Source organism: Anser cygnoides, chromosome 3, assembly GCF_040182565.1.
Source record: "Anser cygnoides isolate HZ-2024a breed goose chromosome 3, Taihu_goose_T2T_genome, whole genome shotgun sequence".
Classification (NCBI taxonomy): domain Eukaryota; kingdom Metazoa; phylum Chordata; class Aves; order Anseriformes; family Anatidae; genus Anser; species Anser cygnoides.
Window position 1 is genome coordinate 107,151,437 of NC_089875.1, and position 18,032 is coordinate 107,169,468.

General features: G+C 47.6%; 1 protein-coding gene across 3 annotated transcripts in view; it reads left to right on the forward strand.

The window, feature by feature from the left end:
* The window catches only part of HPCAL1 (hippocalcin like 1), a 57,221-nt gene that overhangs the window by 19,235 nt on the left and 19,954 nt on the right, over positions 1 to 18,032 (forward strand). The window lies entirely within an intron of this gene.

Sequence of the window (18,032 nt, forward strand, 5' to 3'; positions counted from 1 at the left end):
CAAATCCTGCCCGTACCGAGAGCTGCAAAGATTAGTCATGAGCTCAGCACATCTTTCTTTTTATTATTATGATTATTTCTTCCTTTACAGTGCATTGTTAAATTTTTAATTTTCCTGTGGCCCCAACCAAGCTGGCCGGGCTCGGAATAAAACACGAGGCTGTTCTGGCTTATGGCCCTTCCTGGGAAAAGGCATCGATTGCCAAGATGTGCAAGGAGCAATCGACGCAGACCTGCCCGAGTTGTTCTTTTCAGGGAGGAGGCGCCCTTTGCTGGGTGGCAGGAGCGGGTCTGTGGAGGCACGAGGCGCCTGGCGGTGGGATTTTTGGCAGCTGGCTGGAGTTACTTGGGCAACCACGGCTCTGCACCGAGGGGTTGTCGCGGGTTTGGGGGGGCTGAGCGCTCGCAGGGCTGGCTGGCTAATTCCAGCAAGCGAGAGAGACCTCCCGTGGACGGCGGCACCCGCACCCCTCTGCCTTGCTGGGATCGGGCCCTGCCCCTCTCGGCAGAGTGTGCCAAAATTCGGTGGCTCCTTCCCTCGCTCGCCTCCTGCTTGTCACCCAGCCGCGGCCCGATGGCTATCGTAGCGCAGAGGTGAACGCGTGCCGTGCCGTTGAGGTTAGCCTGAGGGAGCTGTCTACGGGCAGCACGTCTGTCCGGCTGGGTTCCTGAGCCTCAGACGGACAGACGGACGCCACCGCAGTGTCCCTGCCGCCCGAACCGCTGGTGCCTTAGGGCTGGCTTAGGAGAGCTGGCTTAGTTCAGCAAGGTTATGCATGCGTAGGTGCGTGCAGGACTCCAGCCCATTAAAAAGTCATAGACCCATCCAGGCTGCAGAAGACCTTCAGGATCATCGCTTCCAGCCGTCAGCCTGACCGGCCGAGCCCCGTCCCTAAACCTTGTCCCTTAGTGCCACGTTTTGCAAGCATTTCTACCTCCTTCAAGCCTTCATCTGCAGTGAAGCAGATACATAGCAATGGGAAGTTTTACAGCTTTCTCTTCAATTCTCAGGGGTACAGAAGTGCCTGTCCTTTCAGTAACTACCTAATCGGTACCATACACAGGATAAAAAAATAGCCAGGGTGGCTGCAGGGCTCCGCAGCTCACTGTGGGCAATGCAGCACGCCCGTTGTAAGGCATGCCTAGCACTTGGAGGTTGTGAAGATGCTGTAGGTTTTCCAGCGGAGCATTTCTTCCAAAGTCTTTCAGCCCTGTTCCTGCTAACAGCGATCTCTTTGACGCCGTTTAGGGTGGATGAACATAAACTGTCGATTTTGCCCTAAGAAAATAACGTGAATAATTTTGACTCGGGATGCATGCTGGGTTTGAGAACAGCGAGGCTCGAAGGCGGGGGGAAGTTTCTTAACGCTAATTGAAAGGTTTTTTTGAAGTGAAGGCTGAAAACCCCATCCTATATAGAGAGGTTTTGATCTATCTAATGTATTTATCTCTTCAAAATGAACAACACCCACCCTGTTCCTTGTACCCCTTTCGCCTTTAATGTGTATTTCAGCTGTACTTAAGTGTTTCAGTAGCAAAGTTAACCATTTAGCTAGCTAACCCCACACAGACCCATGGGTCTCAGCATTTTGCTGCAGCTTCGTTGCTGCATTCCTGCTGCAGCCAGGGGCTTGGCCTCCATCGCTTTACAAACCGTATGCTTTGGGCTTTTTTCTCCCCCTCTCTTAAACCACCACCGACTGGTGTGGGGTCAGGACATCTCTGCTCCCCTGCACGATGCCCTGGAGAAGCTCCAGCAGAGCGTTTGTTGGGTGCCAGCTGGTTGTGCCACGCTGCAGTCCATATGACTTTGTACGAGTGAAGTGGGACAGCGTTTCCTCCTCCCTCTAATTGCCTCTCAGCAATCAAAATACCAACCTATTTTTGCAAGTTTCCTGGCCGTGGTTATTTCAGCTGGAGGATTGCCGTGCCCTTTCCAAGGTGGGGCTGGAGGCGGACACTGGCGGGGTGCGAGTGCCAGGGAAAACAACGGCGCTTGCTGGCCCCTTGGCGGGATGTGGTTGTGGTCTGGGATGAAGCATCGGGGCAGAGAGCTGGAAGGGGACCGGCCTGCAGGTCCAGGGTGGTGCCTCTGATCCTGCAAAAGAGTTGGGACGTTCTCATTTTACACACACACACAAAAAAGAATTTGGTCATTCTTGAATTTTCAGGGGGGAAATATGACTTGGCATTTTCTTGTGAAATGCCAGAAAATTCATTTAGGAAAAAAATGTCATTTTTTTGTCATTTGTCGGGGAAATTTCACATTAGGGATTTACCATCATTAGATTATTTCATGCCATGTCAGTACTCAGGCATGTATTAAGTGGTGTGCATCATGGTTCATTGTTTGTTATGTACCATTACTGCCTGCACACCAGAATAGGTAATTATCTAGTTCTGATCACTTAGACTTGAATCATGAAGGCAGTTTGTTCTGAAATCTCCTTCAAGGTTAAAATGCCTTCTCTCTGTATTATAATGAAGTATTTTAACTCCCTATCAAGGAGCACAATAGATATAGAAATGCAAGAGTATGAAGATGGAAACCTCAGAATTCAAAACCTTGAACAGATTGTTTCCAGAATATCCTAGGGGACCTTCACTGAGCTTGTGTGTTTTCTAAGGATTTTGAATCTGAGGACAAGAGCTTTTTCTTTTTATTCTGCTTGGGTTTGGGTTTTGGTTGTTTTTGTTCTAAGTTTGACCAGATGTGTTTGACAGACTCCGCTCCTCACTCCGACAGTCAGGTAAGAGGATTGAGTGGTCCCCGTTCTCCACTACAAAGATAGTGGGAGATGAATTTACCTGCAAAATGACAGCTGAATGGAGGACCGAGGGATGATAGCGTGTACAAAAGATGTTTCAAGGCAGGCAGGTACTAAACGCTGAATTTTGTAGAGTACCTCCAAAATGACTGCAGATTGTCCTCTTGAGTCAGCGTGCTTTTAAAGATCATAGGCAGGATCTCTAAGGGAAAGAGTTTGATTTTCCAGGCTGGCTGGCTCTTCGCTTGTTTCCAGACAGCTACAAACTCTGCGGTTGCATTCCCCTCCAGCCGAATGCTTTCTCTGCACCCTATCCTAACAGGACGGTGGGCGTTACGTTCTCCATCCTTCCCAAACGCCCTCCCTAGCAAGAGAGTCATTCTATTTCTAGCTAAACAAAGGTAAATTTTGATTTTATTTCTCCCTGCCTCTCAAGCACCCTTCTCCCTGCAGCCTCCCGTGCTCTGCGAGGTGGTCGGGGTGGGGAGGGCTCTGCCTGGAGCCCCCAGCACCCCGTGGTGTGGTGGGAGCAGGGGAGCATCCTCCTCCACGGCAGCGCCCATTCCTCCCTGCCCAGGCAGGATCCCGGGTTTATTATGCCTAAATGCAAGTGAAAACCTGCAAGAAGTGGTTTAATAATGGGAATGTCAGCAGACTCCTGAGTACAATGATGCTGCTAGATGCTTTCATAAATCTATGGTTTAGGGACAACAGTTATGATGCATGGCAGTGGGAGCATGTGAAACTGCAGTCATTAAACAAAAATGGGCTTTTAAACTAATGGCAGCTGCCTAAACAGTTTTGCAGTGAAACCAATTCCCCTAGGCTACCATTCTTCAAATTATACAGGTCCTGTTGACTTTTAAAAGCAGGAAAATATTTTGTTTTGGTGCTGTAGCAGTGCTTTTACATTCATCCCAAAGGTCAGGCCGCTGAGCTTTCGCTAGGTTTTAAGCTGGAGGTGTTAGGAAATGATGAATGTCAATATTTCTAGGTAATTCATTCATCGTCGTTCCCCCACATTAAGCCACCTGCAATACCAAATATTCGCACCTGTTCCTGGCTGGGTTTTCAAGCCAGTGTGGGGGCACTTTTCTCCACCCGAACTCAGCTGCGTTTAACCCAGTAGGTAGTTCAGCACAATGTCTCTACTGCACAGAATTTTATCCAAATATCTCTATGAAAACCTCGTTCCAGCTCCCACCGTTTCAAAATGGCACGCAGTAAAGGCGAGTGTTGCCCTGCCTCCTTTGAAGCCGTCGTTCCAGCCTAGAGCCGGAGGTATTTAGGATGCACATATTACCTTCTCCCTGGTGCCAGACAGGACCTGATGGGTGGCGCTCCCCATGCTCTGAAGCACGTTGGCCACTCCCTTCCAGAGGCATTTCGAGAGCATTTGGTGGTTGCAGAAGGCCAACCCCTTATCAGCCATCCGCTTTCACAAGCTTCCCCTACCCAGGCTTGGTCTCTTCCTGAAAATAACGTGTTTTGGCTCTGTCTCCCTGTCCCCTTTGTTCTTCAGTTTGATCAGAACTCAGATATATATATATGAGTTATATTATATATATATATATATATATATATATTCTATTACAAGGAATAGAGGAGAAGACACAATAACCCTGCCTGTGAAAGGATGCCAAACAGCAGAATTTGGTTGTTTTGTGTCATCTCTCTTCATATCCTACACAGCTCAAGCCCAGTTGTCTCCATGTAAGCCTTGGGTTGGCCATGCTTGCTGAGCAACTCCAGGTATTTTTACTTTAAACATACATATAAATATTTACAAATATATATATATATATATATCTTGAAGCAAACAATTTCATCAGAAATACGTGTGACTGAGACCAGCTGTGTTTCACATGGAAGCTCTCTGTGTTGGGAGATGACCTTTTAGAGTGGGACATCATAACACTCCCTAGTTTTTCCAGGAGCCCTGCAGGACCAAGCAGAGGTTGGGAGGGACGGGCAGAAAGCACACTGGAGGTCTTCTGCTGCACCTGGACGTTGGGTGCAGCTTCCAGGCCCTGAGGAGTTCGCTCCCAAATGTCACCTGTAGTCCCAGCTCCCCGTGGGTTTTGGTTGTCTTGTGGGTAACATGCTGCTTCTTCCCACCATATCTTTTTTTTGTTTGTTTCTGTAGTCTGCCCTAGCCAAAAATGTGTCTTCTGTGGGTAGCTCCTCGTGGAAGAGGAGAGCCAACTGCTGTGACTTAGGCGATCCTTTCTACGTCCCGTGAAATATGTTTGAGTCAGGGGAGGGGAGTGGAAGAAGAAAGGTTAAATTAACTGTAGCATGAACATTTCAACAGATGGCTGACCTTTATAACACCAAGAACCGTACAATTTTAGAAATTTGCAGGCTGTTTAAAGTTTGACAGGCTCTTTGCAGCCATCGGAGTGCAGATAGGCGATACGATTTATTAGCCCACCACCGGGCTTTGTCGCCTAATTTCCCTGCTGTTTGCACCGCTGAACTTTACGGGGAATAAGCAAAAGGGAGAAGTGGCTTTTTTGTGTGTGTGTGTGTGTTGCAGGAGCATCAATGGCACCAAAGCCCTGGCTGCTGCGGGAGGAGGGATGCTCCCGGTCGGATGCTCCCGAGAGCTCAGCCCCGGCCCAGGCGAGGGGCAGGGAACGGTTAATTGTGGACAGGGAGGAGACAGCTGATCATCCTGCCCCAAATCACTTAACCGTCTTAAGGGTCTACCCTTGTCTGCCTGAGCGAGCCAACTAATCTTTCAGTGAGCTGCACAAGTGGGCTCTCAGCTATATAGGGTACGCAGAGAGAAGTGACACAAAACGAGCATTTCCTCCATCCCACCTCTCCCCAGAAAGCTGCACAGCGTGTGCCTGGTTAACAGTGAAAGAAAATCGACGTTTAGAGCAGATTATTTCAGGCTATGGTAGGTTTTCTGTGCTCTGGGGGCTTTTAGGTCAGGGTCTCTTATCTTCTGAAAAATACACGTGGCAGGCAAAACGGGGCGGGTGGCTTGATGCAGAAATTCATGGAGATATTTGCTGAGTCGAGAGGTATCGGACTGGATCAGCTGTTCTCAGCCTCACACTTCTTGTGAGATGCCAGCGAATTCCCAGGGGCTGCACGCTGGACAGCTGTTTGGCAATTCGGAAGAGCCCTTACCTGCGTGATGTCCTTGGTGTCCTCCTGGAGAGCCGCCGGGATAAGTGATGCCGAGAGCCCTATTCAGGATTCGGTGGCATCACCAAGGGTGGAGGAATGACCGTGAGATGCTCAGAAATGGTTTGTAAGGTGCGCATGGCGTCAGCCCATCAAAAAGCAAAGAGAGGAAAGGATCTCTATCCATTCAGTGTGTATTTCTCTTCTGGCTTTTTACTACGATTGGCTTTCCTTAATTACTGCTAATGCTTCTGCAGGCTCAGCTGCCACAGAGATGGGATGCGGCTCACCCAAAGTCAGGGTGAGGAGGCTTTTATCAGGGCCACGCGGAGACAGGCCATCTGCAAGACTGATTTGTTTTCTTATTCATCTTCACTAAATACAAATGTGACGCCGTGGGAATGTCTGTTCAGCCCTATTGCTTCACCCCACCAAAGTTGCCATTTTCTGACAAACTGTTAGAGAAAGTTATATTTGGCAAATGGCTGTTTACTCAACTCCTCTGCTGCTTGTCTGGGAGATGCAGATCCCTTTGCTTGCAAGTTCAGCTGTAGTTCAGTTCAGAGAAATCTGTAAACCCGTGTGGCTTTCTACCCTCTTTGCTTTTTTAGCATCATTTCTCTCATGATGAAGGAGCTGCAGTTACTGAAGAAGGCAAACACGGTACCTTCAGAGCCAGCAGCTGTCAGACCCCACGGCAGCCCCATGGTCAGGTTTCCTTCCTTTCCCCCAAGTGCTTAAGCTTTCAACACCCTCGGCACATCACAGTTGTGATGAAGAGAGCCTAAAGGAGGGGTGAGGTTTGCAGGGGTGAGTTTCTTCTGCCTGCAGCAAACCATGCGAGGCTCCACGCAGGAGCAGCGCCCCGCATCCCCCGGTGCTGCTGGCGCGGATGCTCAGCCACCAAGGGACTCTTCTCCATGATTGCTTCCAGCAAGGTTGGTTTGCCAGGAACATTTGGGAGGATTAGCTTTTATTTTTTTTCTTTTTTAAGAAAAATGATTTCCGTGGGCTTGGTGCCCCCTCTGAAGCGAACGTAGCTGTTTGGGACACAAGGTTTGGTTTTTCTTTTCTAAGTAAAATACTCCTTCATCACGGAGCGCTGTGCAAAGCTGTTCAAATCGCAGGGGAAGAAGGAAGCATCTCTCCATGACCAGGCTGTTGCAGGGTTTTTCTGAAGCTGCTGAACTTCAGGCTGCCCCTGGCACAGCGAGCTGAGTAACTATGTGCAAAGCTAAAGTGTTTTGCACACAGTTACTGCCATGTAGCTAGAATTGGCTACCATAGCCTAGCAGTGGGTGTTTGTGGAAGAAGGTGGAGTGCAGGGACTGTAGTTATAAAGGGAAACACAATTACACAAGCAAAAGGGCAAACAGTTGTTTGTAATCTATAAAAATTGATACTCGCTGCACTCAGGTTTGCCTTTCTTGCCTTAAGGTTTGCTCATTAGAAGCAGTTTCTGTGAATACCGTCCCGTGGAGAGATCTGAAGTGGCTGGGCCGGAGTTGTTGTCTGGGTAATCAATGAACTTTCAGCTGCGTGACATTTTTTTCCTTGAAGTTGGTCCTTTCTGCAGCAGAGATAACAAGTCTAAAACAGGTGTAAAATGAAGAGCCAGATTCGACTTGAGTCACTATACGCTCTTGTAATTTTGCAATATTCCAAAACAATTACATTTATGTTAAGCAGGCAATGAATGATTAATCTGCTAGCAGACAGCCAGTGCAGTAGTGTCTTTGAAATAATTTTTGAGCCTCTTTCCCGCTGTTCTTTCCCTGCAAGAACGGTTTAAAGATAAGACGCTGACAGTGAAATAAATTGTGATTTGTAGCCTGGTTCTCTTCCAGTCTACGCCTTTTTTTTCGGCGTTGTGATTTTGTCTTGCACTGGAAAGCGTATAATGAAAGGGGTTTAAAGTATGCCCTGAGCCAGAAGAACATTCAATCTTGTATTTCATTTTAGACATATGCTTAAATTATCGTGGGGTTGGCTGGATTTATTCATGCCGTGCTTAATCTGGGTCAAAAAAAAAGATGCTTTGAGAGCTTTTGTTGATCTGAGGTCACAAGTGCTCTTCATTGTTAGTTGGTGGCATCATGCAGAGCATGTGAAAATACTCACTGATCATCTTTTTACGGCCTGGAATAGCCCTCATAAGGGGAATACCTGCTTATGTCCTGGTTTTCCTATCAGAAGGTCCCTGGTTGTGCCTGCATGGTGCAGGGGGAGAACTTCCCCGCGCTTAGTTAAGAGCGGTCCGATTCGCAGCCGAATTTAGGAAGATGACTAAACGCGCTAAAATGCAATGATTTGTGAGAGAAAAGGCAAGACAGAACCGTGAGGCTGCAGAGGAGGCTTCGGTTTGGTTTGTGATGCGTTCTGGAAACTTGGCCATTTCTCACATTTTTGCAGCTACAAGTCACAGCGCTACGTACTGCGCTGCCTCGGGGCGGCTGGCACGGAAAAAACCTCCAGCATCTGTCCGCGCAGGGAACGTGCGTATGTGCCGGTTCTGGTTTTAATTGTCGTTTCGTCTGGGGAGATGTCCTCGGAGTATTTCTGCAGGTTGGAGGTCAAGCTGTGGTTCGTTCCTCTGAGCAGCAGTGACGTTCGGCCGTGCGCTCGGTTGGAGGTGGCGAGCAGCGGCGGGGCTGGGCATGACACATGGCGTTACTCATAGCTTTTTACCCTTTCCTTAAGTTATTCTGGTTACAGTTGTTCCAGCAACACCCGTCTTTTTTTGCTGGTAAGCTGGACAATAATAGGGTTGCCGTGCTGACTTGCGTGGTGGGAATTCTCTTGTTGCTCAGGCTTTAACTCTCGCAGAGCTGCAGAGACGAAGCTGGTGACTGCGTGCCTGGCCGAACACTGGCTTGGTGCGGCTACAAAGCAGCTCCCACCCCTGCTCCCTGAAGTGTGGTGGAGCTTGTTGAAAAGCAATTGGTGTCGGTCTGTGGAAGAACTATGTCTCCTTTCCGGGAATATCTTCTCCGTCCCTAAAAGCAGCCCCGTGCTCTGATGGTGACACGTGTGCTGGAGAGGGAGGTGGTTTAAAAACCATTTCACCCTGCAGTTTTTGTTTTAATCCCAAGAAGAAACAGCTCTCAGGTAAACGAATCACCTCTTTCTTAATTTCGTGCGGAGAAGAAAGAGTCCTGACGGTGCTTATAAATGATGCGTGTTGCTTCTGCTCGGGATGCTGCAGCTCGGGGATGAACTCCAGGCAGACAGCTGTGTGACATTAGGGCTGTTCAGAGCAACGCTTGTTTGCAGTCTTGGCGTATTTGCTACCAAAGTTTGGTAGGTAAACACAAGCCGGACTGCCCCCACCCAGCAACAGCCGGGATTGTTTTGGTCCTGCTTGCAAGCCTGTCCCAAAAGGGATCGGATTATCGGTGGTCATAAATAAACAGCCTCCCCTGCTCCAGCCCTCCAGGTGTGGAGCCTCCGTGCAGCTCCCGCCAGAGGAGATCAGGCAGGGTTGATGTGCTGACGTCCCAGATGGGATGTGAAGGAGAGCACCGACAGCAGTCTTGACTGGGGGTGCTGAGTGATGAAGCCACAGGTGGCAATTATCTCATTTAATCTTATTTATAAGATGCTTTTCTCCATGCATCGTGCGACTCTTTCACCATCCTGTCATTTAGGTTTCCCTGCGAGGTGGTGGTGGTTAGCACGGTTAAAAATAGCAGCTTTCGAGAATCCGTGCTGATTGCAAAGTCCAGCCTCGTGCTGGTGCGGTGGGTGGACTTCCAGCCTGAAAAAAACAAGCCGGTCCCCTCTGGGGACCTTTCTGGCCCTGTTGGGAGGCTGTTCACCTCCCTCTCTGATCAGAAACTGCCCCACTTTCAGTGTAACTTACAGGCAGTTCTAATAGGTTTGGGTTTTTTTTTGGTCAGCCTTGTGGTTTGTTTGTTTTTTTCCCCGTCTACTATTTGGCATCCTGATGCAGTTCCAGCAAAAACTCCTCTCCCGTCTTCTGCTTCCATTTTAAGAGGCACCAGCCTCGTTCTGCTGGACTGCCACTTTCCTTACTTGCTCTCTTTTATTTTTTTAATTTGTATCACTGAAGAACATTTTGGACTTTGCTCTTTATTTTTATTTGGGTGATCTAATTCAGCTCGACTTTGGCAATTTCTCTTTACCCCTTTGCTTCCTGACCTCCACGACACAGCTGTCTCTGCTGAGCAGCCCTTTCATTCCACTCCTTGTAGGCACTCTGCTGAGTCCCAGTATCCCTTTTTGGGTGATTTTTTTTTTTTTAGCCAGTCAGATTGGGAATCATTCCCAGCAAGTCACCCCCACTTTGCTTGGGGTTATAAGTACCAGCTGTTTTTTTTGTTGTTTGTTTGTTTTTTTACATCTTTGCCAAAAAGAGACACCATGCTTCTTACAAGTTTGTCCTTGAGCACTTCTGCCCAGTTGACTTCCATACCGAGTTCCTTTGATTCCTCAAAGCTTATGGAAAATCGAAAATGCTAATTTCTGTGTTACATTTCAGAGTATTCTTCTACTTAAACCATTGCTCCATGCTTGTGATCATCTCCAGAGTTACTTTCTGGGAGTACTTACAGTGTCTTAAGTTAACATCACCCTTTTCTGCTTCGGCAGCTGGAGGATTAAATCCGCTCTCTGCTGCTTCCAAGAATATCCACGGCCAGTTCTTAATGTTAGGTTCTTCAGCTTAATGTTTTGGGCAGTTACAGTTCCCAGTAAGATGACCCCTGCTAGCATTTTTGTCTCACCAAACCCTGAGCTCTGTGGTGCGGTCCCACACAACGCCGCAGGGCTGCCCCGAAGCTGCCACCCCGCACCGATGCCCCCCCTGCTCCAGGGTTTCTTGTCCTTCTAATATCTTCTTCTGCCTCCAGGCTTCTCCATTCCTGGCTCTTCCGCTGTATTGCCCTGGCTCCCAGTATCCGTGTGTTAGCACTTGGTCTCCTTTCTTACTCATCATCTGTGAATTTCTGGCCGATTATCCACCATCCTGTCTGCCTGTCGCTGTCGATGTTAATACGTCCTTTGTTCTCTGAAGTTCAGATGACACTGTGTGCTTTTTTGTCCACATTTACCAATTCTCCTGTTTATTAAAACCAGATGTGGAAATTAACTGATTTTCCTGATTATCCTCTCTCTGGAGGTTTTTTTTTTTTTTCCATTAGTTTAAAACTCTCAGCTGTGCCTGCTGTGATCACAGGCGACCGTATCTCCTCCACTGAAAAAAGTCTTTTTTTTCCATGAATGCCTTCTGGGCATGAAGAGCATCCTAAAACTTCCTTTGCAGTATCTTGAACCATATGGATGACATTAACTTACAATTGCTCTTCCTTCCTTCTGCGTGGTCGAAAGAAGGCCCCTGGGGATGCTGCTCGGAGGCCAAGCCTCGTCTCCCCAGGCTTCCCCTGCAGCCTGGAGGGTGGTGGGCACCTCTGGGGAGCTTCTAAAACAGGCTCCAGCTCCAGATTGCCCTCCTGGTCTACTCCTCCCCACCGGCACAGAGAGCGTCCTCTTTCGAGCCAGATTTAGCCCCATTCTTCAGCCTGCGGCTGAGCTCTCCATCTGCACGCTGAGGGCAAGAGCGCTTCATATTTTGCCGGAAGGCCAAAACTAATCCTCTCGGAGAATGAGGAGATCGAATACTCTAATAACAAGGACCGGATAAAGTGGTGAAAATAAACAGAGAGCTGAGAACAGTGCGGTGGAGGAGCCAGGGGCACGAGATGGAAAAGGAGATGGAGGAGCAGCGTACGAGGGAGGAAAGTCAGCCCCCAGCACGTGAGCTGTGGCTTTGCAGTCCAGAGCAGCTGAAGGACTTCCTTGGTGCAAACCCATCTTGCAGCTTGTCGCCGAGCAGGAAGAATGGGTCCAGATTGCTGTGTCTACAGAGAGCGCTTGTTTTATTTCCCATTAAGAGGGTAGACACAAAATCAGATTTCCACTCAGCGTTGTCTTATATTTTTAGCCTGTGATTGGATTGCAAATGCACGCTGGATATTTACGTTTCTGGAAGCAGGCTCTGGTGCTGTTTTCTTAACCAGGATCCAAGTTAATTTGCTGAGCTTCCAGATGGAAGCCATTTGTTCCTCTATTACAAATTCGCAGGAATGCTTAATTTAATCTAGATTTTCTAGCCGAGTAGTTTGCCTAATCTAACATTCAAGCATTTTCCTTACCTCCCATTCTGCTTTGTTTTCCCCTCCCCCTGCGCTGAATTACCACTTGTGCATAAATAAATAATAAATAATAAAGAAAATGGGTTTTGCAGAAGGAGCCACCGGTCTGTCATCTGCCCTGACTGGAGCCCTTAGGGAGCAGATTGCCCTTCCATCTCCTCCAGAAAGTTTCCTGAGAAGAGGAATAGGCACAAGGTATAGCTGGTGAAGCCTCTTAGCACTGTTTCAGTTGGTTTGTTGAGGCTTCTTAAATTTTGCCAGGCTCTTTGTTTTAAGCTGTTCACCTTATTCTGGCCTAGTACATGTGCTGAATAAAGATGTCCAGCTGCTGTTGCGGGTAGGTAAGGAGATTTTCAGGGGGAGGCTCATAATTTTCCTTGGCAACACTCAGCCTCCAGTGAATTGAGTGACTTGTGATTTTATTATAGTCATTTCTTTAATGAAATTTTAAACTACATGCCTCTTTTACAATCACTTCTGCCTGGGGTTTCTAAATATCCATGCAAACGCTGTGTACATGATTTCAGTGCCGTGCAGTACATGCTGAAGAAGCAGATGCAGGGCAGACAGGTGAGGTTAGCTCATGAGCCGGCCCCTTTCTTCACTAATGCATTTTCCATAACAGTTAAGGCTGTGGTAGGAAAAAATGATGCGTCACGTCTTTGCTACTTCAGTTTCAGAATGAGTGTACCGAACCGGCTTGAGGTCAACTTTATTATTTCTTCTTCTGTGTTACAAATTCCCAGTGCTCCCAGTAGCCAAACCTCATCCCAGAAAAGCACGGAAGTGCTGCATGGAGGGACAGCATCCCCAAGCCTTGGAGACACAGCACGCTCGGAGCAACGGGCTTGCTGGAGAGCTCATCCTGAGCCAGCAGCATGCAGTACCTAATGTGTGGATGTGTATTTGCAATCGACAGTGTGATAAGGTACCAGAAAACATCTTTTTGATCTGCCCGTGTCCAATAGAAAGTATTGCTGCGCTCCTGTCCAGGAAGGCATCGCAGCTCAGCGTCGGGACCAGGGACGGTGGGTACATCTTGTAGGTGCTCGAAGAGTCAAGGCAAGACCTGGGCGTGATTCTTAGCACCACCAGCAGCTGTGAAACACCACAGAGTCAAAGGCGGTGTGGTAGACATGATACAGAGTAAAAGGTTATTTGTTTGGTTACCGGTACTCGGGTTAACAGGTAGTAACCCAAACGGGAGGATTTCTTAATTAGGAATACAAGTAATGTAAGAGAGGTTTAAATTCTTATCTTACACAGTTGTTTGGACAACATAATGACTCATTAGTGGGAGAATTGGTTTTGTTTGCTTAACATGCAGCGAGATGACATAATGAACTAGAGTAGGGAAACAATCTAGTATTTTAAGTTACTTGAAATAATATAAAGGGTTCTATAATGCATATTTTTTTTTGTTTTCCTTCTTGTTCTGCCATCATAGAAAAGGGTGACTAGAAAGGAGAAAGAAATAGCATTTGTATTAGAAATGGAACAATCTGTAACTTACCCGTGAGGTAAGCTTGTTACTTTGAAAGTTTTTTCCACTTGCAAACTCCCAGAGACCCTTTCAGGAGTTTCTCACAGTATTCTCCTGCCTTAGTGTGAATGGGACACCAAAAATGTGCGATCGTGCCCACGTGCATGAGTTGTGAAGATGCTGCTGCAGCGCTCCACAAGGCTGCCCTGCGCAGGAAGAACTGGTTCAGGCTACCCAGCAAATCCTATTAAGTCAGTAGTGTCAATGCAGCGTGTAAAACTTTGGTTCAGAGGGGCGTATTTATAGCTGCATTAAGAGTATTGTGTACACAGGGCTTCTCTTTCACTCCTAATCTGGGACCTTGGCAGATTTGCTATCCCCTTTACCTGTGCAGCAGTTCAGGTGTCAGACCTCCAGGAACACTGGTGTTTTATCTGGAAGTCCCGGTCATCCTTTAAAGCCACCTGAGGGCCATCATGGAGTAAGGACTCATGATTTTCTACCTGCCTCTTTGTCCAGCATCTCCTCCTCTCCTGGCTCACTCGCTCACCTTGTTCACTAGGTTCTTGGGGTGTGTAGTGTCCGCAGGCACTGCAAGGGAGGGGAGACGAAGAGATGGGATATATTGAAGTGATCTCATTAAACTTCTCCAGTGATGAGAGAGCTTTCTGAAACACAAAACACGGAACAGCGCATGTTGGAAGGGACCTTGAAAGATCATCAGGTCCAACCTTTTGTGAGAAAAGGGAACCTGGATGAAATTATTTAGTATCTTGTCCAATTGCATCTTGAGGACTTCCAGTGATGGGGATTCTACCACATCCCTGGGAAGGTTGTTTAGGAGTAAGGTGTATGATTGTGTGTGTAGGATCAGGACCAAATGTAGCAGAGCTGCAAAGACCTCCCTTGCAAGCATCTTCACACTGGTTTTAGTTCAGGCTTTGGCACTGTGTGAGTGAACTAATGGTATGTCAAAGAACTGTCACTAATGCTGTATTAAAATATCACACTGTTGTTGGAGCACAAAGAGCAGTGACCAGCAAGAATGTGGACAGACGTCTCGTGCTCAAGTTGGGGTCCCCCCCAGCACCGCCAGCCCCCAGGATGCTGCCGCAAAGTGCAAACAAATGCGTTAATAAAGCGTGAGAGCTTTCTGCACACTTACTGCATTACCCTGAGCTACTTGATTACAGGGATTGTTTATTTTATGGCTTTTTTTATATTCTTATTGGGAGCCATTTGTCAGTCTGCATGGAAATCTGATTAGCTTAGAATTGCTAGCTCTCTGGTATATGTTGACCTATAAAGTGAAGGATGCAGCAATAAACACAGTCCATTAGGCTGCTGCTGGAGAAGTCTGTAGGCTTTGTTGGAAGTGGGAAAGGACAGGGCTTGATGCTTGGATGCCAGAGCACTTGAATGCATGGGCATTCAAGGGGCAGGGGGCACAGGGGCAGAGTAAATATGCCTCCCATTGCCCTAGATCAAATAATGTTATTTTTTTTAAGCAATCTGGTATATGGCTTCTTGACTGACCTTGGTACGGGATGCCGTGTTGTATTTCCAGAGGGTGTTGAATGGGCAGTGTGCAAAAGCTGATAAAATACCGACAAGGTGACTAAATGACACCTGCAGCCTTGCCATGATATTTGTGTGAAATGTCTTCAGTACAGCTAAAGCCCAGGGCCATTCTAGACACTATCCTCTTTTTTTTCTTAATTACAATAAAATAACATTTTTAAATTAATAAATCAAAATAAATATTAAATTAAAATTAATTAATAAAATAAAACCCTGGGTATTACCATGGATTTGTTGGATTGGGCTGCGAAAAGATATTCGTGAGTCAGCTCTGCTGCTTAAAATGCACAGAAACATTTGCCGGCTTTAACAGAAGATTCTCTATGATTCCTGAACTATTAAAGATATATAAATGGCTTCAGTGAGTCTGCGTTTTGTCCTAGTGTGGAAGACCATTGAATGGTTGGAGTCGCCTAAGTGTCTTAGATTCCACCTTCTTATATTCTTAAATAGGAATATAAATTCATAAATTTATATTACTAAATAGAGGCATCCATTAATTTTATATTCATTGATATTCATAATTCAGCGAGTTACTGTTGTTGAGGTTCTGGAAGCAACACCTATGCGTCTGACAGCCACTTGGTATACTTGAAGGTGCCCTGTCCTTCCTAGAGCTCTGGTACAATGACATAGCTACTGAATTTCTCTTGTCTTGGAGGTAAAAAAAAAAACAATAGTGAGATACTAAAACCAAGGCAGACACCTTCTTGCAATTCTAAGTGACTCAGTTTTATGTTTCAGGTTCACTGTCATCCAAATGCTGGCTGACACGTGCTGTCCAAGCAGCATGTGCCCACCAAGCAGCGAGTGTGTGTAGCTGGTGCTGCACATCAGGGCAAACTGTAGAGGAACCAGCACAGCACTTGTTAATCATTGGTCTTAGAAACAATGCCATGTTTTACTGGGGTTTTCAGAGCTCTGAAACAGTCATTCCTCTTTTATAATGTCCCTGTCTAAGTGGCCTGCTTGTGGCACGGGGCTTCTCTTTGAGGTGAAGCTGAAGCTGCCTGTAAAATGGGTGATTTTGCAGTTATAGCCTGGTAGTGTAGCCACGTCAATCCATGGGCACAAATATAAAAATATACTTTTCCTTGAGAGTTTTGCTCTCTTTAATGCAGACATCTTGCTGATGTAGGTATACGTATACACTGACCTAGTGCCCCCCTCTATCTTTTTTTTAAAAGAACTGTGCATTTCTGATAGATTTTCTGACGGTCTTGGAAAATAAAAGGATCTTGACTTCCCTGAGGGTAGAAAGGCCTTGCAGAGAGACCTTGACAAATTAGAGGGCTGGGCAATCACAAGCTGCATGAAAATTAACAAGAGCAAGTGTTGGATTCTGCTTCTGGACGGGGCAACCCTGGCTGTATGTATGGGCTGGGGGATGAGAGGCTGGAGAGCAGCCCCACAAAAAGAGACCAGGGGGTTCTGGTTGACAACAAGTTGAGTATGAGCCAACAGAGCACCATGGCCACCAGGAGGTCCAACCGTACCCTGGGGTGCATCAGGCATAGCATTGCTAGTTGGATGAGGGAAGGGATTGTCCGGTTCTGCTCTGCGCTGGTGTGGCCTCACCTTGAGCACTGTGTGCAGTTTGGGGTGTCACAATATAAGGAAGACATAAAACTATTCGAGAGTGTTCAAAGGAGGGCTACAATGATGCTGAAGTAAGTGGAGGGCAAGATGTGAGGAGCTGCTGAGGTCCCTTGGTTTCACACAGTATCATACAGTATCACAGATTTCTAGGTTGGAAGAGACCTCAAGATCATTGAGTCCAACCTCCGACCTAACACTAAGTACTCCACTAAACCATATCGCTAAGCTCTACATCTAAACGTCTTTTAAAGACCTCCAGGGATGGTGACTCCACCACCTCCCTGGGCAGCCCGTTCCAATGCTTAATAACCCTTTCGGTAAAGAAGTACTTCCTAACATCCAACCTAAAACTCCCCTGTCCCAACTTTCGCCCATTCCCCCTCGTCCTGTCACCAGGCACGTAGGAGAACAGACCAACCCCCACCTCTTTACAGCCTCCTTTAAGGTAACTGTAGAGAGCGATAAGGTCGCCCCTGAGCCTCCTCTTCTCCAGGCTGAGCAAGCCCAGCTCCCTCAGCCGCTCCTCGTAAGACTTGTTCTCCAGACCCCTCACCAGCTTGGTTGCCCTTCTCTGGACTCGCTCGAGCACGTCCATGTCCTTCCTGTAGCGAGGGGCCCAAAACTGAACACAGTACTCGAGGTGCGGCCTCACCAGAGCCGAGTACAGGGGTTTGTTCAGCCCAGGGCAGAGCAGGCTGAGGGCAGGCCTCATGGCGGCCTGCAGCTCCCTCACGAGGGGAGCGGAGGGGCAGGCGCTGAGCTCTGCTCTCTGGGGACAGCGACAGGACCCGAGGGAACGGCATGGAGCTGGGACAGGGGAGGGTCAGGCTGGGTGTTAGGGAAAGGTTCTGCACCCAGAGGGTGGTCGGGCACTGGGACAGGCTCCCCAGGGCAGTGGGCACAGCACCGAGCCTAATGGAGTTCAAGAAGTGTTTGGACAACGCTCTCAGACATAGGGTCTGATAGGGTCTGTGTGGAGCCAAGAGTTGGATTCTATGATCCTTGTGGGTCCCTTCCAACTCAGGATATTGTATAATTTCGATTTTTTGTGCTTATTCTACTGTAGAGGGAAGCTAAGTGTTGTACCAGCAATTCCCATTGAACCCATATGTGAACCCATATTCCCATATATGACCTGTGGTCCCACCAGCTCTGAAATCCAGCCTGGGCAGCAGCCAGCAGCAAAGTCCTCGATTGCTTCAGAAACCTTCAGCTTGTGCCTCTGAAATGAAAGTCTGGGGCTTCTCTTTGGGCTTTCACAGCACCCCAGCATGCAGTTCCTCACAGA